Below are 25941 nucleotides of genomic sequence, written 5' to 3' on the forward strand. Positions count from 1 at the left end.
CTTTTAGACTGTAAAACGAATAAAGCATGTTTATCCGTCGTGCCGGGCGGACGAGCGGAGGGACGACAGGAGAGGGGTCGCCGAACGGGACCGCGCGGCGGGGGAGGGAGGAGAAATGGAAAGTGCCACTATTGTGGAAAAGAGGGGCACTGGATAAGAGAATGTCATGCGAAACAGCGAGATGAGCAGGAACGCGAGAAACCCGTCATGCGCGCCGGTTCAAGCCCCACAGGGCAGAGAGATCCTGCCCGCCCATAGGGCTGCCCTCAGAGCGATGAAACCCCGACCGTTGCTATGTTAAATCTTTTATTCAGCTCCCCTCTTAACGAAGATCTTCCCACTATTGTTTTATGCCTGGCAGGGACTGAATATCCTTTTTTACTCGACACCGGGGCTACCATGTCCTCAGTGGGGAGGGAATATGCGGGTCCTTTATCTACACGGTCTGTAAGCTCTGTGGGAATAGAAGGGGTTCCTTTCCATTCCAGTTGCACGCCCCCCCTTTCTGTTACTTGTGCCCTTGATCCTTTACTGAAGTTTTCTCACTCCTTTGTTTGCATGCCTGATTGCCCTTTTAACCTGCTTGGACGGGACCTCATGAGCCTCCTAGGGCTCTCTATTTCTTTTAGTGGCTCACACATGGTTGTTGACATACCAGACGACACTTCGTCGGCTGCTCTTGCCCTCACCTCCCTTTCTCTTCCCCATAACCTTCTCAATGCTGCTTGTGCCGTTACCCACCTCACACCCTCTCTTTCTGACCTTCCAGCTTCTCTTTGGGCGGAACATAAGGACGAGGTGGGCTTTGTTAACTGTACCCCTTACGAGGCGGTCATTAAACACTCTTCGCCAGTATATGTAAAACAGTACCCCCTTTCCCCAGCTAAACTGTCTGGCATTGATGATGTTCTGTGTTCTCTCCTAGAGCAAGGTGTGGTTGTTCCCTGTGTCAGCCCTTATAACACCCCAGTGAATCCGGTGCAGAAGCCCAACGGCACGTGGCATTTCACCCAGGATTTGCGTAAGATTAATGAGTTAATTATCCCAGTCGCCCCATTAGTTCCAGACGTTCCCTCTCTTATGGCCTCGATTCCGTGTGAACATGCGTTTTTCTCTGTGATTGACCTCTGTTCTGCCTTTTTCAGCGTCCCTGTGGGCCACGACACGCAGCCCCTGTTCGCTTTTACGCACAGGGGAAAGCAGTACACATGGACCAGGTTACCCCAAGGATATGTCGATTCCCCCGCGGTTTTTACAGCCGTAGTGAGGGACGCCTTGGCCGGTTTGTGCCTCCCCTCGGGCTCCTCCGTGCTCCAATACGCGGATGATCTTCTGGTAACGGCGGAGGACGAGGACCTTTGCGCTAAAGCCACACTCGCTCTCCTCTCTCTTCTGGCGCAAGAAGGTTTCAAGGTCTCACGAACTAAGCTTCAGTTCTGCCTCCCCACTGTTCGATATCTGGGTCACGATCTCTCCCAGGGCTCCCGCAGGCTCAGCCCCGAGCGTGTGCAGGTCATCCTAGACACTCAGGTGCCTGCCACCAAACACGCCCTCATGGCTTTTCTGGGACTTATCAATTACTGCCGCCAGTGGATTCCTGACTGTTCCACCTATGACAAGTGTCTGCGCTCTGCAATTCTGCACTCGGACCCTTTGACTCAGCCCCTGGTGTGGTCTGATGAGATGCTGACGGCCTTCAGGGCCTTGAAACAGGCTTTATGCTCGGCCCCTGCTCTCGGACTTCCGAATTACCGTTTGCCGTTTCATTTATATGTGTGCAACCAGCAGGGAACTGCGTCTGGGGTTTTGGCGCAGGAGCACGGGGGGGGTATGCGGCCTTGTGCGTTCCTCTCTAAAACTCTTGATTCTGTGGCACAGGGCCTCCCTGCTTGCCTCAGGGCGGTGGCTGCATGTGCTGTCATGGTCACGGACGCTGAACGGCTGGTTTTGTCTCACCCGCTCGTTCTCCACACCTCACATGATGTAGTGCACGTTTTAAAGAACCTCAGTACCCAGCATTTATCTGCGCAGCGTCGCTCTGGATACGAGTCTATTCTTTTGGCCACCGAAAACCTTACTGTTAAGCCCTCCTCCTCCTTTGATTCTCTCGCGCACGCGCTTCAGCACCTCCTCAATTCACAGGATGATTTTCTTCCTTCTGAAACACACGACTGCATTTCTAGCATTCTTTTCGAGACAAGTATCCGCCCCGACTTACGTTCCACCCCCTTACTTTCAGGTGATTCGCTGTTCGTGGATGGCTCGTGTTCACGCCCCTCTGACGGCGTCTTTGTGTGTGGTTATTCTGTGTGCCGCCTTCCTGATGAAACTGTTGAAGCTTTTTCTCTTCCTTTCTCCTCGGCTCAGGCTGCCGAACTATACGCTCTAACCCGTGCATGTGTTATTGCCCAGGACACAGACGTCACTATCTACACTGATTCACGTTACGCTTTCGGCGTTGCTCACGACTTTGGTCGGATTTGGGCTTCGCGTGGGTTCACCACTGCAGACGGTAAGCCCATTTCTCATTCTTCGCTTGTTACTGATTTAATCACCGCCTGTCTTCTCCCGCGCTCTTTAGCCATTGTTAAGACTCGTGCTCATTGTATTGGGGACTCTTTTGAGATCAGGGGAAACTCTCTCGCCGATCGCATTGCCAAAGCCGCGGCTGCCTCCGGTGTTTTTCCGCCTTCGCTTACTCTCTCCCTGGTCTCATCCAGCCGTATGATTAGTGCCGTTCTTCCGGACATTGACTTGATCTCCCTCCAGGCCTCCGCTTCGGCCTCAGACAACCATTTCTGGGACTCATGCGGCGCGCAGCCGTCTGACGGCGTTCGGATCGATGCTCAGGGCCGCCTTTGTTTGCCTAGACATTGCACTCCTTTCCTCGTCCGCGAGTTTCATGGTCCCACTCACCGCGGACGAAGGGGGGTAGTGGAGGATTTATCCAAAATATTTTGCATCGACAAAATACACACCGATGTACATCACATTCTAGACAGATGTTTAACGTGCGCCCAGAATAATCCATCTAAACCAGGCGCGGTACATCAGCACCTTCCCATACCTGACACGCCGTTCCAGGAATGGCAGATTGACTTTACTCACATGCCAAAACAGGGCCCCTTTAAGTATCTCTTGGTCATGGTCGACAAATTTTCACGATGGGTGGAGGCTTTCCCTTGCGGGAAAGAAGACGCTCGCACGGCGGTAAACAAATTGACGCAAGAAATCATTCCGCGTTATGGTCTCCCGGTAGGGATAGACTCTGACAAAGGGACGCCGTTCACCTCTAAGGTGACACAAGAACTATGTAAGGACCTAAAAATCCTTTGGCGATTCCACATCCCGTACCATCCACAATCCTCCGGTATTGTGGAGCGCGCAAACAGAACAATCAAGGGTAAGCTGCGTAAAGCCATGCAAGAAGCTGGTACTAAAAATTGGGTACAAGTTTTGCCTTTAGTTCTCGCTGACATGCGAATGACCGCTCAAGTGGCCCTCGACAACCTGTCTCCGTACGAGCTCGTGATGGGCCGGCCTTTTCCTACACCCTGGCGCAGAGGTATGCAGGCTATAGGAACGAGTGATCTTGATGTACATCTCAGTGAGTACGCCGTGGGTCTCATGCGGGTGTTGGATGAGTACTGGACGAGACTAAATTCCAAAAAGCCTCCCATTCCTGAGGCACCCACTCACCCCTTTGAGGTAGGGGATAAAGTGTTGGTAAAGAAATTTGCGAAATTAGGCGCTCCTTTGGAGGAACCGCCCTACAGTGAACCCACGGATGTGCTCGCTGTAACTCGAACGGCTGTACTAACTGACCTTTTTCCACAGTGGATTCATGCCAGTCGAATAAAGAAGGCTCCAATGTAATAGAAATCTATATTGTTGATGCTTAACAGGTTTTTGTGTTTCAGAAAGTTGCTGTGACAATAGCTGACGGCCTTTTCAGGGATCCCCTTTCCAGCATCCGGAGTGATCCGGTTTCGGCTGATCTACAAAGAGGGGATGGTCGGTGCGTCCCGCAGACTTCTGAACTGAGGAATCTGGAAGACACGTGAGCCTGGGCTACCTTCAACTATCTACATCCTGTGGACACAGAAAGAACAAAGTCAGTGACCAGTATGACTTTCCTTCTGGTATTGGTCTTAGCGCTTGGAGCAGGGAATCCCGCTCAAGCCAGCCACGAGGACAACGTTTTTTGGCGATTTGCCAATTGGACTGCTAAACAACATACTAATCAGTCTTGTTATGTCTGTCAATACGTTAGAGTCTAAACTGTAGTTATACTCTGTAAACAAAGTATAAAAGAGGGGATTGTAAGATTGTGTGTGTTCTCGTGCATAGCTGTCCTGAGCTTTATGACCCTTTCACACCCTGGTAAACGTGCATAATCGCGAGAACATACTCTTTTATTTTCTCTGTACCTTCTAGTTTCGCTGAAACCACATTCCTGGTTCCTCCTGTTCTAGGGGGTGTATGGTCTGCTCTTTCATGTATAATAAAAACGACTCCTTATCTGGCGAGTTGACCTTGTGCCCCCGAGCCCCTTACTTATCTTGTCACGCAAGCTTCTGATGTATATAAACCCTGCTCTTTCTGTGTATCGTTGAGCAGTGCTTGAATAAACCAGATTGATTTAACTCGTGTGGTTTGTTTTAACCCTGCTCCAGAGCGCTCTTACGTCAACGCATCTGAACTGAGACAGACACAGGTTCTAACATAAAGAAACAGGTCTGTAATTTGTGAAGTTGTGTTTGTCCCCAGATTTATACAATGGAATTACTTTTGCCATTTTCATATTGGTTGGAAATGTACCGGTTTGAAATGACAAGTTACAGATGTATGTTAATGGTTTAGAAATCCCCCCAATAATAGTTTTCACTAGTTTCATATCAATATCATTACAGTCTGTGGATATTTTATTACTACATTTATTGACTATATCAATAATTTCCTTCTCATCTACTGGTGTAAAAAAACATAGAACAAGAATTCCTCTTTATAAAATTATCTATACAATCATCATTTGTTACTGGATCAGAGATATTTTGAGCTAATCTTGGTCCAACATTAACAAAAAAAATATTAAAACTATTAGCAACTACACCCATGTTATAATTTTCGATACCTTTGTCATTAAAGTATTTAGGGTAATGTGTCAAGAACCGTCTTTAATAATACTATTTAATATATTCCTTTATTATTTTTATTATTTATTAATTTACCATAATAATCCTTCCTACATCTCCTTATGATACTTGTTAACTTGTTTTTATATTTTTTATATTTATTCTTTGCTTCTTAATTTAATAAATTCTCTATATAGAGTGTTTTTCTTCTTACAGGCATTTTGTAATCCCTTAGTAATCCAAGGTTGGTCATTATAGTTTTGTTTTGTACTATATTGCTTCAGTGGGCAATTTTTATCATATAATAATTTGAATATACTTAAAAAGTTATCATATGCTCTATCAATGCTATTCTCTGTATAAACTGATTCCCAGTCTTGTATTAATAAATCATATTTAATGCAAACATGGCCTCCTCAGTCCTAACTCTTCTATACTTAAGTTTATGGTCTGTCACATTTCTCTTATGATTACAGTCATAAATTGTAAAAACTGGTAATCACTAGTAATCACTTCACTGGTAATCACTAGATCACTAATATCATTGATTAATATTCCACTTATAATGTTATTCTCTATATCATTGGTAAATATATTATCTATTAAGGTAGCACTATGGTCAGTAATTCTGGTGGGTCTGGTAATTTTTGGGTGGAGACTCATACTGTACATGGTATTAATAAATTCCTCAGTCATACTGTACTTATTAGGGTTCAACAGATCAATATTAGTATCCCCACAAATGAAAACTTTATTGTCTACTGTAAATGTCTTTTCTACCCAGTCCTTAAACGCCTCTATACTAGTTTCTGGCGCTCGATATGTACTGCTAATTAATACATTTCTACTTTTTTCAATATTAATTTCGATTGTTAAACATTCTAATAAGTTATCAATCACAGTTGTCATGCCATCTATTAACTTATAATTCAAATTACAGTCCACATACACCGCCACTCCTCCTCCACCTTTATTTTTCCTGTTTATATAATTAAATTAATATCCAGCCAGTTTGAAATCCACTCCTTTCTTCATGTCAATCCAGGTCTCTGAGATGGCAATTATGTTGAATGGATAGTAAACTGACTTAAGTATTTCTTGATGTGTTTGAAGTTAGCATACATGCTTCTGCTGTTGAAGTGTATTATTGATAATTTTCCCACGGCCTTAGTGGACTGATTGTACTCTTCCTCTGTGTAATAGTGGCAATTGTCCTTAATGGTTGAAAAAAAGTTATTGTCTGGGTCTGTCATTTTCTGTATCCAGTAGTTTATGGTCAGTGAATTCATGTGGTTTCAGTTCCAGGTTTTCATAATCAACAAGCATTTGCGTGAGCCGAGTAGTGTTCCGAGTAATGGATGAAGGAGTTATTTCGGTGTATGTCATAGTTGGGTTTGGTGTAGTGTCATGTCGGTATTGATTACTGTACAGTCCTGATAGTCATCACTGGTATTTGTCAAAGTCCTCGATGTTCCGTATGACCAGAACTCTCACCTCCTCCGGTGTCCCATTCAGCTTGATGAAAACTTTGCAGTTGGTGATCCATGTAGATTGAATTTTATTTTATTTCTTTAGTTGTTGTGCTTTTCTGGCGATGTCAGCATTGCATTTTGTCAGGTGCTCATTGATGTAGATGTTTGTCCCTTTCAGTTTCCTTCCTTGTTTCAGTAGTGTAGCTTTATGTTTCCGGCTGATGAATCTCATGATGACGGCGGTGTTCTCCTTGTCTCTCCTGGGTAGAATGTGGCAGGCCTCGACGTTGTTACAATCAATATCGATTCCCTTTGATTGTAGGAATGCCGACACTTGTTGCTCCACGGAGTTGCTGCCCCATTCATCAGATTCCCCCTCCCTTGTCACTGCTTTTGCATATGACCGGGGTTTAATCTGGATCCCAGTGACGATGATGTCGTTCATCCTGGTGTACTGTTCTAAATCAGCAACTCTGCTCTCCAGGTGGGCGAGACGCCGGTCCTTCTCGGCGTTCTGCAGCCTGAGCGACTTTACTTCCGTCACCAGCTCCATGATGGTTTTCTGTTGCTGTTTAATAACAGAAACCTCTTCTGCCAGAAAGTCGAGTGACTTTTTAATATCCTCGCCTTCCTCGGCTGTAAAGTTCTTTTTTTGGTGGCATAATTCACCAATAAAGCCATCCAATTCGGTAAAATGTTTGGAGAGTCCTTTCCTCACTTCACTGCCTTTCCGAAATTTCCCGCCAGAGGAAGTGACATGTGTCTGCGTGGGTTTCCTCGAAGCTTTCTACTTCTTTAGATAACTGCAGGGAACTTGCATGTCGATTTTCTTCAGCCCTTCTCATCAGAAGACACTCCTGTCGAGGTGTTAACTTCCATGGACGACCTGGACGTCTCTGTGAGATGGTTGCAGTTCCATCTTTCTTAAATTTTTGGACCACTTTTGCTACAGTATTCTGACTGATAAGTAAAGCTTTGCTGATCTTCTTGTAGCCTTCATCTTTGTGGTGGAAAGAAATTATTTTCTTTGGGGAATTCTGAAGAGACGAGTTGAGCATCACTCTCCATCCAGCATCCAGTCACGAAAAGAGGTCATTGTTGAAGAATGGAAAAAGATTGATGTTGCAAAATGTCGCCAACTTGTTCATTCCATGCCTAGAGGACTTGGTGCTGTCATTAAAAATCATGGAGGCCATACAAAGTACTAGATGTAGTAGTTTTTGTTGTGGGGTGTACTCATTTTTGCACCACCCTAATTTGAGTAAAACTGAAAAATGTGTAATCTAAGTTATATTATTAACCTTACTTTTTCCCCTTATAAGTTAAACAGATGTTATATTAAACTTTGTCTTGTCAACATTTTGGAAATTGTTTGTGTTCATTGAGATATTGTTTAAAATGTTGCTTTTCAAAGGGGGTGTACTCATTTACGCTGAGCACTGTATTTCCTCTTTGGTCTTCCTTGTTTTCATGTACCTGGCAGCTCCATCCTCAACATTCTCCTTCCAACATGCTCTGCATCTCTTCTCAGGATGTGCCCATACCATCTCAGTCTCATCTCTCTTAGCTTAATTCCCAAGCTCTCCACATGCGCCGTCCCCCTGATGTGTTCGTTCCTTATCCTGTCCAACCTTGTCACTCCCATCACAAACCTTAACATCCTCAACTCCGCCACCTCCAACTTTGCCTCCTGTCTCTTCGTTAAGGGTACGGTCTCCAATCCATACATCACAGCTGCTCTCACTACTGTCTTATACATCTTACCTTTCACTTTTGCTGGGACTTTCCTATCACAAATGACTCCCAAAATCCTTCTCCAACTGCTCCACCCTGCCTGCACTCTCTTTCTCACCTCACTCTCGCAGCCCCCGTTTTCCTGCACAGTTGATCCCAGGTACTTGAATTCACCAACTTTCTTTACGTCTACTTCTTGCATCTTCACTACACTCTCATCCCCATTCTCACTGATGCACATGTATTCTGTTTTGCTACTGCTCACCTTCATTACTCTTCGTTCCAGTGCATACCTCCATCTCTCCAAACCCAGCTCAATCTCCTTTCTACTTTCACCACATCACAATATCATCCACAAACATCATGTTCCACGGTGACTCTTGCCTCACTTTGTCCATCAAGCTATCCATCACTATGGCAAACAAGAAAGGACTCAAAGCAGATCCTTGATGAAGTCCCATCTTCACCTTGAACCATTCAGTCGTTCCAACTACACACCTCACTGCTGTTTCACTGTTCTCATACATGTCTTGCACCACTCTAATATACTTCTCATTCACTCCACACTTTCTCATACAATACCATAACTCGTCTCTCGGAACTCTATCGTATGCCTTCTCCAGGTCTACAAACACACAACGTAGCTTTCTCTGGCCTTCCCTGTACTTCTCCATTAACATTCTTAAAGCAAAAATTGCATCCGACGTGCTCTTCCTTGGCATAAACCCGTACTGCTGTTCACAGCTTGCTTCTTCTCAATCTCACCTCCAATACCCTTTCCCATAGCTTCATGGTGTGGTTCATCAATTTTATCCCTCTGTAATTACTGCAGCTCTGCACATCTCCCTTATTCTTGTATATTGGGACTAGCACACTCTCTTTCTCCATTCATTCAGCATTTTTTCATTCTCTAGGATCTTATTAAACAATCTCCATTTATCCAAGCTTGGGACCAGCACCAAGAGTACGCTTATGCACCCCCAGTGGCTGAATTACAGTTATTATTGCACCTACTCGTTAAAAATAGGAACTGCAACAAGCACTGGGGCACAGATTTCTCTTTCTCTCTCACCCCCCAATGGTTGGGTTGCCAGATTAAGCTCGGTTAAGGAAAAGGATAGTGATTTTGTATTTCTATATTGGAATTTTCATGACACTGTTATTCATATCAAAAGCAGTATACAATTAAAGCGTTGCTTGAAAGTACAGAAAATCATCATCATCATTTAACTGAACGACTTCAACATTCATCAGGATCAGGAGGAAAGTTGAACACCAGACCTCAGCTCATATCTGTGTGTTCGCTGGTTATTTTCATTATCCAGTGTAGTAAGATTATTCTTCCTTGTCTCTCTTTCTTCTCTGGCCTGTTTCTGTTCAGTTTTGCACTGCAAAGTCTGACAAATTTCCATTATTTAAACCAAGCTCAGTTTCAGCCTGGCAGCAGTGACCTGGTCCATGAGCTGGTACATTTATGAACACTGGCTATAGTGTAAGCACCATCAACACTTTAGTTTCACTAATTTCCACAGCAGGCTCCGAGTGGCATCACACTGCCAAGTCCATTAGTTTGGTTTTGTATGAAAATCCCAGGAATGCATTGGATTTTATTGGTTCAAATAATGGAAATTTTTTAAATGTCATCTTTTTTCTGGAAATGTTTTCCAAGAGTACAAATAAAACAATTTGTAACACAAGTCAAGAGTCAAGATAAACTTTATTATCCTCCAGGGGGAAACTCAAGTGGTCCATATTGCACATCTCCTCAAAACATACCAAAGACATATAGACAGACAGACAATAGACATACCACATTAAAATAAATCTGTGATAAAAGGTGTGATGTAAGATAAAAACAATAAGAGATAAAAACTGTGCGCTAGATAAAATAAATAAAATGCATAAAAGGACATTTGTACAGATAAGTAAACTAAAGTGCAGCAGATGTTTTTGGTATGTTATTGTATAGTCTTATTGCTGTGAGTACAAATGATTTGTAGTATCTTGCTGCCCTGATTGGCCTCTGCAGAAATCTGTTATTAGACCTGGTGCTTCTTAAAAACTTTGGGAACAGAGGATGTGTTGGGTCAGTTAAAATTTGATCCATCTTTCTTAAAATAAGCTCATTGTACAGCTCAACTGCAGATGTCTGGTCCACACCAATAACCCGGCTGACTGATTTAATGATGCGCTGCAATTTTTTGTGGTCCTGTACGTGCATATTTCCATAGACGCAGATTAGCCCAAATGATAAAATACTCTGTAAAAGTGATTTATAAAACAATTGGAGAATACTGCAGTCTAATCTAAAATCTTTGAGTTTCCTAAGAAAGAACATCCTCTGTTGTAGCTTCTTACATTTGGTCTGTGCACACTGGTTAAAACACAATCCGTCGTCTATCTCTATTCCCAAATACTTGTAAGATGAGACCCGCTCTATCTGTTCGCCATTAATCTTGGATGGGGAGATAGGTATTCCTTTTTTGCTAAAATCTATCACCATTTCCTTTGTCTTTTTAACATTGACCAATAAAAAGTTGTCTGTACACCACCTAATAATAAAACCCTGAACCTCCCTTTCAAAACCTTCAACGGATAAGGTGTCAATGTAGGAAGCCCACCAGTGCTGTGTCATCGGCGTACTTAAAGGTATGAGCTGGGGAGGATGCCTGGCAGTCATTGGTGTACAGCGTGTATAAAATTGGTGAGAGAACGCAACCATGTGGTGCTCCAGTATTAATTGTTTTCAGTGAGGAGATGTGGGAGTTAAATCTTACTTGCTGACTGCGTTCAGTTAAAAAAACATTAATCCACAGTATGAGTCTGGGATTTACGCCTAGGTGTAAAAGCTTTCTCACCATCAAATGTGGTTGTATTGTGTTAAAAGCACTGCTAAAATCAATAAAACCAATTTTTACCAGACTCCTTGGGTGTTCAAGATGCTCATACACGTTGTTGGTCAAGGTAAGGAGCGCATCTTCGACCCCCCCCTCTTGGCACAGTAAGCAAACTGATTGGGGTCTAAAGAATGTGATACTTCAGAGAGAAGTTGGTTTAGAACGATTTTTTCAAAACACTTCATTACAGTGGATGTGAGTGCAACAGGGCGCAAGTCATTAAGTTCCCTGGGTCTGTTGTTTTTAGGCACTGGCACTATTAAAGATCGTTTCCAAAGACTGGGGACCACACCAGTGTCAAGGGGCCATTGGAAAAGCCTTTGGAAGGGCTGTGCCAGCTCATTTGCACACATTTTAAAAGTTCTGTTGCTGATACCATCAGGCCCAGTAGCCTTACGTGGATTTATGCGTCTAAAAAAGGATTTTACCTTATCAACAGAAATGTCCATACTTGCACCCTCCATACCCCTCACTTCCATGCTAATCAAATGCTGCTCTGTTTTAAAATCATGTAGTAATAAGTTTAATTTATATAGCGCCTTTCAAGAAACCCAAGGACGCTTTACAATAATAGACAAATAAATAAATAAATAAAAAATAAAGGGAAAAAAATAATAAATAAATGAATAAATAATAAAAAGTAAAAAGTCCACCAAGTAGGGGTAAGGATGTAATTCCCATGGTGTGCAGCCACAGTCCCACCGAAAGGCGCATGAAAACGAGTCCCACATCTCCAGCACAGCTGCCGTGCCGCCACCAGCCACATCGCTCAAACACCACGCCATGGATCCACAAAGTGAGCAGAGAAGCTCCGCCACGCAGAGCGCTGGTATGTCCCAAACCGCCTGCACAGCCGCCGCGACGCCACCGAGCAACATCGCTCGGAACATCACGCCAAGCATTAAAGCGCAGAGCGCTGGACAACCACAAATGCTAAATGAGCAACGAGCTCACTGCAGTCCACAGCTGGGAGCGCAGGCATCGCCCACAGCGAACCAAGGCCTGGAGGGAACCGATGCCCAAAACTGGGTCTGGAGCTACACCACCACCGGTGGACAAAACACACAAACAAACATCAAACTACACAAACACAGAAAAAATAAATAAATAAAAATTAAAAAATAAAATAAAAATACAATACAAAAGCTCTGGTGAGAAGCGGCAGCCAGAATACGCACGACGTACTCTCAACCGGAAACGGAAATGAAAAAAAAAACTACAATAAAACCTACATATGTGTCAAACCTACAATAAAAATCATTTAACTCATTGGCCATGTTGAGCTCATTGTCTACTGCCATCAGATGGTTCTTAGGCTTGTAATCTGTAATTGTCTGTACCCCCTGCCATGCTCTTCTAGGGTCACTGTTGAAAAAAACCTTCAAGTTTGCGTTTATATGCGGATTTACAGTCTTTAATCAGGTTTTTGATCTTTTTCTGTACAGTTTTTTTTTTTTTTTTGTCTTCTGTAGTTCCACCCGATTTAAATAGACTCTTCTTCTGATTGAGAAGTTGCTTTAATTCCGGAGTCACCCAGGGTTTATTATTGGGGAACATTTTAATAGTCTTTTTGGGTATGATTGTGTCCTCACAGAATTGTATATGTCTGGCAATGGCAAACGCCGCATCGTTGACGTCATCTGTTCCATCTGTTATTACATTCCAATCCGTGCTCGCAAGGCAATCCTGAAGTGCGCCAGTCGCGGTAGCAGTCCAGCATTTAACGTCCAGTTTTTTAACTTTCTCATGCCTGAGCCTGGGTACATAGGCAGGGCTTAATTTAATCATATTATGGTCCGAGTTCCCTAGACCGGGTAGTGCTTTAGAGTAAAAGGCATCCAGTATGTTACCATAACAGTGGTCAAGGCAGGTTTTATCACGAGTGGGACAAGTGACATATTGCTGGTACGTGGGTAAAAGTTCCTTTAGAGTGCAAAGGTTGAAGTCTCCCATTATGAAATTAGCCGCATCAGGAGCCTCTGTCTCTGCCTGCGACACCAGTTCATGAAGCAGAGTGGCAGCAGCCTGTGTGTCGGCTGAGGGCGCAATAGAAAAAGTCTAATTTGGTGTATTTCCCGAGGCAAGTGATCGGGCCTCAGGCACAGCGAAAGCAATTCAATGTCTGTGCAAACTTTGTGCTTTGTTGTTATGTGTGCAGGGTAACAGTACTTATTGTTCACAAACACACACGCCCCCACCTCTCTTTTTCCCGGAGTTTTGATTGCAGTCCATTCCCACCAGCATGAAGCCCTCCAGGTCAACTGATGAGTCGGGGTCCGCGTCCGTGAGCCAGCTCTCAGTCAAGCAGATGAGGCAGGATTGCCGGTAGTCCGAAAGGTATTGGCTGCTGGCTCACAGCTCATCCACCTTGTTCCTTAATCTTTGGACATTGCCCAGCATGATCGATGGAAGTGGTTGTCGGTAGGGTTGCCTTTTAATCCGCCCCCGGATACCACCTTTCCTTCCGCGTTTCCTTGCTTTAGAGTTCTTACTTTTGACACAATCGAGTGATAGCAGCGATGTGTCATCCAAGCGAGGGAGTGCAAGAGATGGTCTGAGATTCAGCAGAAATTCCCTTGTGTAGGTGATGCGATTTGCTCGGCCATCATGCGTATTTGAGTTGTAGCCAACTGCATGTCTGACAACAACTAGAAAAGTGATCAAGCTCACCAGTAGAACGACTGAGTTCAGTTTCATTTTGTAGCTTACACGCTGACGGTTCAGGAACTTAAATGGTTGCTGTTTTTGTTGCGTATAAAAGACACACGATTTAAAACAAACAAAACAGGTAAGAGGAGACGCACAACAGACCGTGTCGCCGCTCGCGCATGCGCCACAGACTCCATGCAGACACGTAGCTAAGACAAGTAGAGTGTGCGTGTTCTTAATTTTTCAAATGTTAGTAATCTCATCTCATTATCTCTAGCCGCTTTATCCTTCTACAGGGTCGCAGGCAAGCTGGAGCCTATCCCAGCTGACTACGGGCGAAAGGCGGGGTACACCCTGGACAAGTCGCCAGGTCATCACAGGGCTGACACATAGACACAGACAACCATTCACACTCACATTCACACCTACGGTCAATTTAGAGTCACCAGTTAACCTAACCTGCATGTCTTTGGACTGTGGGGGAAACCGGAGCACCCGGAGGAAACCCACGCGGACACGGGGAGAACATGCAAACTCCACACAGAAAGGCCCTCGCCGGCCCCGGGGCTCGAACCCAGGACCTTCTTGCTGTGAGGCGACAGCGCTAACCACTACACCACCGTGCCGCCATATGTTAGTAATGTTAAGATTAAATAATTTCTAATACATACACTAAGTAACACAATAGGCACTGTGTGAAAACCACTTAATGTTCAGCATTAATTTTGGAAACGTGCAGAAAAAACCCTGCTGATTAATTCCTGAGTATGAATCATTTCACCCAAGTCATTAAAAATAAACTAGAAAGGCACTCGGCAGAGGGCATACCTCTGGCGTGCGCGCGCGCGCACACGTATAGACTTGCACTGTAAAACCTATACAATTCCCAGCCACTTTATTAGAAATGAAGTTGTGGTCAGAATTTTACAAAAGACCTTTTCTTTTTTTGTGGCACAATGATTGTATAACTTTCATAGAAAAAAAATTATTTGGTGCACTACTTTTAATTTATTTGGGGATTTTTGAAATCAACACGCAGTCAAAAATATATATACACAACACCCTCATATTTGGTTAAATGTCCCTTAGCAAGTTTCACCTTGATCAGACACTTTTGGTCGCCATCAACAAGCTTGTGGCAGAATTCTGGTTGGATATTTGACCACTCTTCCTGGCAGAATTGGTTGAGTTCAAGTTGCTTTGTATGTTTCCAGCAAAAACCCAACTTTTAAATATATTTTTGAGAGGGTTGAGGTCAGGACTTGCTTAAAGCTTAATGTTAGCTTGCTTTATCCGTTCCACAACCAGATCTGATGTGTGTTTGGGGTCATTGTCCCATTGGAACACCCAACTCTGTTCAAGCTTCTGATGATCTGAGGTTATGCTGAAGAATTCTGAGGTCCTCCTTAATTATTCCATCCACTGGTAGTCTTTGTTCATTCGTTCACCTACAAACTTTAGTCAAGCACTAACATCCCCATATCATCCCAGATGTTGGCTTTTGAACATTGTGCTAGTAACAGTCTGGATGGTCCTAATCCTCTTCAGCCTGCAGGACGTAACATCCATGATTTCTAAAAACAGTTCTTGTCAGACCACAGCATGTATATGTATGTATGTCCAATTAGACACAAATGAACTCTGAAAGTGTTAATTCAACACTGGGGAATTTGCTGTGTAGTCATATCCTTTATTCAATCATGCTGGTTTTTAATGTTGTGCCGCCCGAGGGATCAAAGGTCACAGGGTTTTATATTGGTTTTCGGCCTTGCCCCTTACTTACAGAGATTTCTCTGGAGTCTCTGAACCTTTTGATGATGATATTTTCAGCAGCCCGAACTCTTTTAGAAACTATGTTGTAGGATTTCTGTGTAAACTACTCAAAACCTGCTACGATATAGAGAGACCGTGCACCTGGTCCGCCGTCCGATCTTGCGCGTGCCATCAAACTTAGCGCACTGACTTTATTATAAATCATACATTTATGATAAATATGTGTTGTGAATAATAGTTTCATGATTTCACTTTTTTATTGTTAAAAGTGGGCGGTACCTCGCATGGGTTTTCCCGTTCGTGCTGACCCCTTTGGGTGACATTACCTTTTTTTCTTTTTTGTAAATTATTGTAAATTTTTTGTGTAATTTATTATGTATTTCATACAGTTAATGTTCCCAATAAAGCTGAAAAAAAAATATGGATTGTCTATGGTGAAATCCCGAAATTCCTTGCGATTGTATGTTGAGAAACATTCTTAAACTGTTGGACTGTTTGTCCATGCAGTTTTTCACAAAGTGGTGAACCTCGCCCCATCCTTGCTTGTTAATGACGGAGCCTTTCCAATTATGAGTTCACTTCTTTACCTGTAGAACGTTCCAGGCAGGAGGTTTTTTTTTTTTTGGAACACTCCACATCTGTCCCTCTCTTTTGTTGCCACTGTCCCAACTTTTTTGGAATGTATTGCTAATCTATTGAATCTGTAAATCTGTGTGATTTCATTTCTACAAATGAAACATACACTGTAATTAAATCCTTACAGAAGTTCAGATGATTAAGAGGAGGATATCTGGATGAATGACAGAAAAAAAGATGCCTTTGGCAAGAATGTTTTACTGTGGTTTAATTTCAACTTAAACTGACAAAGAATTGCTTTGCCAACATTATATTAGCTATTTTTGAAATATTGGGTGGTTAAAGCTTGCAGCTGCAGAAAAATCATAATATTCATTTCCCTAAAAAAAATTTGTGAACATTTGGTTCAATACGAACAAAGTACCAAATTTTCATGTCTGTATCAAGAAGTACCAAAACTATTTACTCATACTCAGTCTGAAAAAATGGCATTGATGCATCTATAGTTTGTCAAATAAAATTATTTATAGTGGTGTTTAAAATGTCTCTTTCTACCTCTGTACACTTGAGAATTACTACGTCCTTTGTTTTTTAACCTACCTACATACACGTACGTATTTTATTACAGAGAGACCTAAAGCTGTGGTGTCCATAAAGCCTGATACACATGTGTTCATTGGAGAGTGTGTTACTCTCAGATGTAACACACAGGAAGGAGGAGATTCTCAGAGCTCATACAGCTGGTATAAAAACAAAGATCCACTCTCCACAGAGGGAGGACATGTAGTCTACAGAGTCCACACAAACCCAGAGTTGTTTCTCTGGTCTGTTGGTGACTCTGACTGTGGTTCCAACACCTGCAGAGGACAGGATTCAGAGATCAGTGATGAGATAAGATAGCCTTTTATTATCCCACAAGGGGAAATTTACATTGTTACAGCAGCAAAATATATAAAGAGAAAAAGATAAGGCAGTGAAGGAGTGCAAAAGTACCAAGTATACAAAAAAGGATATTATATATAGGAAATAAACTACAAAATTTAGAGAGAAAAAAATTTAATTTGTATAAATTAACAGGTTTGCAGAAATATAGTTAACAAAAGTGTATTACATAGGTTGAATATACTACGTGATACACGGGCGGCACGGTGGTGTAGTGGTTAGCACAGTCGCCTCACAGCAAGAAGGTTCTGGGTTTGAACCCAGCAGCTGGCGAGGGCCTTTCTGTGTGGAGTTTGCATGTTCTCCCTGTGTCTGCGTGGGTTTCCTCCGGGTGCTCCAAAGTCCAAAGACATGCAGGTTAGGCTAATTGGTGGCTCTAAATTGACCGTGAGTGCGAATGGTTGTCTGTGACCTGCGATGATCTGGCGACTTGTCCAGGGTGCACCCTGCCTCTCGCCCATAGTCAGCTGGGATAGGCTCCAGCTTGCCTGCAACCCTGTAGGACAGGATAAGCGGCTGCAGATAATGGATGGATGGATACTCTAGCTGTAAATACACCAAGTCAGAAAATGTTGGGACGGAATGTTGAAATTGAAATTAAAACAAAACAATAATTTGTAAATAAATTTGACCTGCATTGCACTTGAAACGAAACAAAAGCACATTTATTATTTTTGTTTGTTTTTCCTCAAAATAAACACTTATTTTGATTTCTGGAACATGTCCAAAAATTTGGGACAGTAAAGCATTTACCACTTTGTAATGTTGCCATTCATTCTCTCAACACTTACAAGATGTTTATGGATGGAAGACACCAAGTGATGAAGCGTTTCAGGTGTTATTTTGTTCTGTTCTTCCTGCAAACAGGTCTTAAGATGTGCAACAGTACAGGGTGGTCACTGTCATACTTTCCACTTCTAAATTCTCCACGCATTCTCTATTGGGGACAGAGGGGACACACCCTCTTCTTCCATAGCCACGCCTTTGTAATGTGAGCAGAATGTGGTTTTGTATTGTCTTGTTGAAATCTCCCTGGAAAAGATGTCATCTTGAAGGCAGCAGATTTTGCTCCAAAATCTCAGTGTACTTTTCAGCATTAATGCTCAATCACAGAAGTGTAAGTTACCTTTGTCAAGGGCACTGACACAACCCCATACCATGACACACCCTGGCTTTTGGACTTGTTCCTGCTAACAATCTGGATGGTCCAGAGCACACAGTCTCCATTTCTTTCAAAAAAGACCTGGAAGACTGATTCGTCTGACCACAATACACGTTTCCACTGTGTGATGGTCCATCCCAGACACCTTTGAGCCCAGAGAAGTTGATGGCTCTTCTGGACACAGTTAACATAAGGCTTCCTTTTTGGGCAGTGAAATTTGAACTGGTATTTGTGAATGTAACTCTGTATTGTAGCTTGACAAAGGTTTGCCAAAGTAATCCCGAGCCCATGTGGTTCTATCAGCGACAGATGAATGGCAGTTCTTGATGCAGTGCTGTGTGAGGGATCGGAGATCACGGGTGTTTAGGATAGGCTTGAGCCCTTACCCTTTACGCACCAAAATTCCTCCAGATTCATTGACTCATTTAATGATATGATGCACCATAGAGGGTGAAATATCAAAATCCCTTCCTGTCTTCCTTTGAGAAACATTGTTTTGAAACATTTCAGTCATTTTCTCACACATTTCTTTACAAACTAGAGATCCTCGGCCAATCTTTGCTCCTCAAATACTCGGCCTTTCCTGGATACTGGTTTTGGCCCAAATCATGATTACAATCGCCTGTTGACATCACCTGTTTCAAATCACATAATTATTGAATTATTTTACCTCATTACTAGCCCTAAATTGCCTCATCCCAACCTTTTTAGAATGTGTTGCAGGCCTGAAACACAGGAATGGATTTATATTAACAAATTAAATGAAGTTGGCCAAGCAAACATGAAATATCTTGGGTTCATTCTGTCTGCAATGAAATACAAGACAAAGTAAATTTAGAAATCACTGATTTGTTTTTTTATTTGCATTTTCCATTTTCCAACTTTTTTTTCAGATTTGGGGTTGGATATGTCACGTTATAATATGCAGTATATATGTTTATAAACAAACATCTGAACTCCATCAAGTGTTGTAAAGTCATATTGATTTTGTTGAATAAAGCAATTTTCATAAACTATGATAGAAAAGGTAATGAGAGTTAAACACAAATTCACTGTAATGAAAACATGGGTTTAATGTGTTTTAAATAAAAATCATACCTCTGTACCTGGCCCAAGATGTAATCGGAATCAGAATATTTCATTTCAACTTTTTGCAGATTCTTCCAAATTATTGTGTTTAAATAAAAATAGTACCTCTGTACCTGGTCCAAGATATCATCTGAATCAGAATATTTCATTTTGTTTCAACGTTTGTAAATTCTTCAATATTATTCTGATGTTGCATATATCACAGAAACTCAGATGTGTAGTTCCACTCATCTAACATCTTGATGTAATTCGTAATTATTTATAACATTTCCTGACTGTGCATTTGGTCTTTTGTAGTTACTCTGTGACTCGGTGACCAGGGCTTTGTAAAATAAAGTGCTTCTGTAAGAAACCATAACTACTGACAAATCACTTTCATCACATTCACACAAACTGGAACTGCTCACATCACGATCACCACTTATTGCTGATATAGCTGTTTTTCACAGCCCTGTTCTGCTTCCTTTTACCAGTGACAGAAACATGAGTGTGTAAGAGTGAATCATAATGTATATGGTTCATAAAGACTCCAGCCGACATTATCCAGTTCAGTTTGGAAACAGATGATACCTGTTCATAAATATAATTTTTTTAAAAATGTATTTTGTTGTTGATAAAAACATGTTTTGGAGATTAGATGATAAATGTTCCACTGTTCTGAAATCATCATGATATATGAATGATGACAAATTCATCATGATAGTTTAGATCTTGTATTATTGTTCTACAGTGAGCTCGAAACCTATAGCATCCGTGAATCCTGATAAACAGGTGTTCAGTGGAGACGCCGTCACTCTGAGATGTGACATACAGGATGAAAGTGTCTCTAGCTGGCAGTACAGCTGGTATAAAGATCCTTCACACAGTCGTGTCAGTAGTGAACAGGTGTACACAATCAGTGGTGTTAAAGTGACCCACACAGGTAACTACACCTGTAGAGGAGCAGAGAGAGGAGGCTCACGCTCATCACACTTCAGTGATGCTGTTACACTGGAAGGTGTGGGTGTGTGAGTTTGCTTGAGTGAGACATTAAAATGTGCAATTAGATATTCTTAGATTCTCATTATTAAATAAACCTACAAATTAACAATTTTGTATTTCCTGTGTAACAGAGAGACCACGGCCAGTACTGAGTGCATCTCCACAGAGCTGGCTGACTGAAGGAGACTCAGTGACTCTAAGCTGTGAGGTTACAGGCTCCTCTACAGACTGGACATTCAGCTGGTACACAACTGTTCCCTACAGATCCGGATTAACTCAAATAACAAATAGTCGTGGCTATAACATGTCTGTGGAGCTCCTCTCAGACAGCAGCAGAGGATCTGGAGGCAAATACACTCTCAGTCCTGCTGCTCTGAAACACACAGGAGTTTATATGTGCAGAGGAGAGAGAGGAGAACCAGCCTCTCACACACAGTACAGCAATCCACAGCCTCTATGGATCACTGGTGAGGAACATTAACAATGGGTTCGGGTTAAAGTTTCTGACTGCAAAGTTGAATTCTGGGTAAAATGTTCTATTTCTATTGCTGTTGGAATTTTGAGATGCTTTGTTGCTGCACACACTGTGTCTCCGATGTGTAAATGTTTTGCCGAGATAAAATGCGTCCCACATTTTACGATTCCGGAGATCGCTGAAGCAATTGAGCAACAATATCACATGACCACCGTGGGGTGTGTTGGACCTACTTTTAACCAAAACAAGTCGGTGTGGGCAAACATGGTGGACTCGGCTCTCCTGCCAGCTAAAATCCAGCGGAAATTTAAAGGAAAGCCTGCCTAGTGAGTGTAACTGCAAGATAGAGCAAGGTTAGATGATGTGTAATTTTTCTGGACAGATAACTAAATCATTCTAGCTAGCGTTTAGCTATCTTAGCCTTAGAACCCATGAGCTCGACTCCACGGTAGAATGTATGGAGTCATGCACCTAATGTTTTGATCTTACAGAGAAAGAAACAATAACACAAAAGCAGTAACATAGAAAATATATATTTGTCTTTTTTTCACTGATCTATTCGTGAAGGTCAACCACAAATTACATCCCTGTGACTCAAAACTCTTCGAGGTCGATGCAGAGTCACAATGTTTTCTGCGCATCATCATCCTGGTGTGACGCAGTTCCATAGTTATGCTAACTGGTTAAAGCTCCCTGCATTCGGCTGTTTCCTGTTTCTGTAGGGCCGTACCGTATACCTTAAGAGGGAGGAAAATGGTCCCATAACAGAGAAAAGCGACCCTCAGGACATCAAAATGATCACATCTTGTCAGCATGATATTGTTCTTGCAAGATGTAGGAAAATGCCATGGATGGAAAATTTTTTTGAAAATTTCTGATCACTTTGCAGTCAGCACCATTAAATAGAGTATGATATGGTGGTGTGAATGTCAGTTAAGATTCATTCAATATTTATTAATATGTATAAGGCAGTTAAAGAACCCTTCACTTCTCGTCCTTTTGGCTAAGATCAAGTGTAGTATTTGTTCTTATCAGTTTAATATCTGATATGTTCTCTAAATGAGCAATTTTTTGGGCAGCACGGTTTGGCACTGTAGCCTCACAGCAAGAAGGTTCTGGGTTCGAGCCCCGTGGCCGATGGGGGGCCTTTCTGTGTGGAGTTTGCATGTTCTCCCCGTGTCTGCAAGGGTTTCCTCCAGGTGCTCCGGTTGCCCCACAGTTCAAAGACAGGAAGTCAGGTTAACATGGGGCAGCCTTGGGCTGAAGTGCCCTTGAGCAAGGTACCTAACCCAACCCCTAGCTGCTCCCTGGGTGCTGTAATATGGCTGCCCACTGCTCTGGGTGTGTGTGCATGTGTTCACTGCTTCAGATGGGTTAAATGCAGAGGATGAATTTCACTGTGCTTAAGTGTCCATGTGGTAAATGAAGGCTTCTTCTGAATGCTGGTCGAGTTTGGTGACAAGAGACATGTGTTTTTCTTTTGTTCCGTCTCTGCTCCTCATTTTGTCATTCGTTTATTTTCCCTGATATAAAGAGGACGAAGGAGATGATTGAGGATCTATGGGCTGGAGGGTTTTATTATAAAATCCAGAAAGCCAGAGCAGGTCAACACTAGAGATTTAACTGAATATGAATATATTATTTAGAATGAACAGGGGTGGGTTTCCCAAAAGCCTCTTAAGGCCAAGAGAGTCTTAAATTACCTCGAAAGAGCCATCGTCAAGCTAATGTAGCTTTCCCAAACAACATCGTTGCCTAAAGTTGTCCTTGAGTTGCTTGAAATTTATGAGAGACCCAGACCACTCGTTCAAAACAAAGAGCGACTCTCTCACAGCCAAATACACAGACTGCGCATGCGCTGTAGAGGGACGCTCACAGTCAGCGGGGGAAACTGGTGTTGAATCTGCTGCCCGTGTTAAATTATTTTTCTTGTTATTATTTTTCTTCACTTTCTGGTGCAAGTACATCCAGTTAATTATTAAATAAATAAGCAAAACTTTATGAATATATTTCAAAATGTTATGAAGTTACATATGGACATCTTAATGTCACATTGATATCGCCACATTTTAATCAAATGCAAGTCCATTAGGCGAGTGATTCACTAATTTAGGCCGAATCCCATTTCACCCCTTGGACCAACCCCTTGGCCCTTCCCCTCCATTTTACGCGTTCACGTGAAGGGGTAGGGGTATCCCAATCCCAGTTAACGCGGAGGGGTAGGGGAAGGGGTAGGGCTTCTGTACCCCTCCAAATGGAGATTTTCCTGGAGCTGACTCCAAACGAAGGGGTTTGAGTGATTTCCCACAATGCCATGCGGATTTCAGCGAGATTTCAGAAAGATGGTGGTTCCCGCGGCGAAAGATTGTCATAAATGTATTTTCTCCATTATTTACGTGTTTTAAGTTGTTATCCAGAGGAAACACGCCGCTTGATTCGCTTTCGAGCTGAGAATGAGAAGCGATTTCTGAAATCCAAGCTGCTGCTAAAAAGCTTTGGGAGTGAGTATTGTTTTCGGTTGCTTGACTGCGTACGTTTTGTTCTGTTATTCTCGCTTTTATTGTTTACATGAGTGTTCTGACACCTCATTCTGTCGGATGTGGTGCACGAAGCGCCAAAGATATCCCATTCAGTGGTGTTAGTTAACAAATCACACCCTGCCAGCAGAGATTTCTGGTTCTGGCTCTGACTGTAGCGGCTGGTCGCAGCCAATGACGCATTTGGTCGCGTTTTGCTAACGTAAACGCTGACGGAGGTACGCGATGACGTATGCGATCGTTGAAGGGCTATCCCAATACGTAGGGGTTGAATTTCAAGCCCTATCCCTTGTAGCTCAGTTTCAAGGGGAAGGGCCAAGGGGAAGGGGTAGGGGTAGGGGAAGGGGTAGAAATTAGAATTGGGATTGGGCCTTAGTGTCATAAATGAGACACATTTCTGCACCTCTAACCAGGGCTTTGAACCAGAATTTTTTTCCTATTGGTTCGTTCCGAACAGAAACGGAATTTTAACGTTTCCGGTTTTGGGTTCCACCATTAAATAGACGTTCCCGAACCGGTTAGAACAAAAAAATTTCGTTCCCGGAACGGTTAATTACATTCCCTGTCAGCTATTTAACAAGTGGCTATAAAATTATGTCTCTGTCTCATCCAGCTTAAGCCAAATATAGGCTAATACTATTACAACCTTCATTAAATAAGACAAGAAATAATTCAAAACAATTATTATTTCAAATGTTGGCGATTTGGATTCTCAGTATGTCTTCCCATCTACACAAACAGAAAAAGTGCCAAAAATGAAAGATAATTCGTTTAGTGTGTTACCAAAGGCTAGTCAGGCCCTATGCATTGATAGGCTAACAGAGGTTAACGTCATTTAATGTTCGCGAGCCTCTCATTAACGTGGACAAATATATTGATATCGTGTTTGAAATTGACGTTTTTGAATAACGATAGACTGCAATATTTACCTCTTATTTAAGATGTGGAGACGTGATAGTAGTCCACCCTCCCGCTCTCTCCATTCAGTCAGCGAACGTCACACAGGAAGTGAACCCCAGCGGGTCATAGAAACTTGCGCAGGAGAAGAATGACTTTTTTATTTGTAGGCTACGGAAACTTTGAGGAACGAAATAAAAACCGGTATTAACCGGTTACCATTATTTTTAATAGGCGTTTCTGTTCCGGAACATAAAAAATAATAACGTTTCTGGTTTCGTTTCTGTTCCATGTGAAATAGAAAAAGTTCCCGGTTTTGTTTTTGTTCCTTGAACCGGTTCAAAGCCCTGCCTCTAACATTGTGTGTGTGTGTGTGTACGAGAGAGAGAGAGAGAGAGAGAGAGGGGGTTTGACCTGTGTGTAGTGTGTACCAAAGGAGGTTGAATTGACCTCCATAGATAGATAGATAGATAGATAGATAGATAGATAGATAGATAGATAGATAGATAAGGAGGTCAATACAACTTCCTTAGGTACACACTACACACAGGTCAAAACCTCTCTCTCTCTCTCTGTGTGTGCACGTCTCAGGGAGATCATTGCCCACTCTGCACTGTGGATAACAGTTGAAATAATCCTGATTGCGTGATCGAGGGGTAACAGTGAAATGAGCGAGCACGGGGAACACATTTACTTCATTATTTAGCTTATTATTTGCTCATTCTTTCATGTGAACGCTTGTTCATTTAATTAAAAACACGCTTGGAATAAAAATACTGCCCAAAACCAAAATTATTTCATTAATTAATTACCACATTATATTTATAATGCTTCCAGATGATATTATATATTCTCTTATTTTAAACACTTTATATTTCATTAGATTTTGGTTAAAAACGAATGCCATGTGACCTTATCGACTGGATTTGGCAACTACTAATGCCTTCAGCAATGACAGTACAATTGCCTTTAGCAACTACTAATGCCTGTATCAGGGACGCGCATTACAAAGATGCTCTTCAGATTCCTTCTTACGAGTGAGCTCAGTAAAACCATGTACAGAGACAATATTCATTGCTTAAGAGTCTCTCAACTCACTCTTTAGCTCTAAAGGGCAACATTACTGGAAAACCCACCCCTGATCATGTGTTCTTAACAGATACACAGATGTTAACAGGAGGCACAAGATTCTGGGGTTGTTTTGTTTGTTTGCTTTCAGAAAACTTTTCAGAAAGACAGGCCCATAAATACTTCAGGTTTAAACACTAATACAAACACAGATATGGATATTCAGAGGACCACACAGTTACAGATGATGTCATGATGTTAGACTGCTATTAAACACAATACAAATAGCAGAGCTGTAAAACAGGTAAGAGTCCGACACAGTAAAGTACAATATAAGACCAGAGGGAAAATCCAAAAGAGTCATCAAAAGCAAAGGGTCTAAACACAGCAATGGCAATCACAAACTAAACATGGCTCTGAACTTTACACTGTGTAAATGTATGTGCGGGTCGAATGTAATCTACAATGAGGAAGTGATCTGGAGGTGGTGTGTTCGAGCTCAGCTCATACTGAGATGATGGTGCCCTCTGGTGGTGAGGAGGCATTGCCCTGCT

General features: G+C 42.4%; 1 protein-coding gene and 1 pseudogene across 1 annotated transcript in view; both read left to right on the top strand.

The window, feature by feature from the left end:
- LOC132885998 (uncharacterized) overlaps positions 1 to 25941 on the top strand; it is a 149667-nt gene that overhangs the window by 119855 nt on the left and 3871 nt on the right. The window lies entirely within an intron of this gene.
- Positions 21869 to 21972, top strand: LOC132897996 (U2 spliceosomal RNA; annotated as a pseudogene).

This window comes from Neoarius graeffei, chromosome 1 (genome assembly GCF_027579695.1).
Source record: "Neoarius graeffei isolate fNeoGra1 chromosome 1, fNeoGra1.pri, whole genome shotgun sequence".
Taxonomy (NCBI): domain Eukaryota; kingdom Metazoa; phylum Chordata; class Actinopteri; order Siluriformes; family Ariidae; genus Neoarius; species Neoarius graeffei.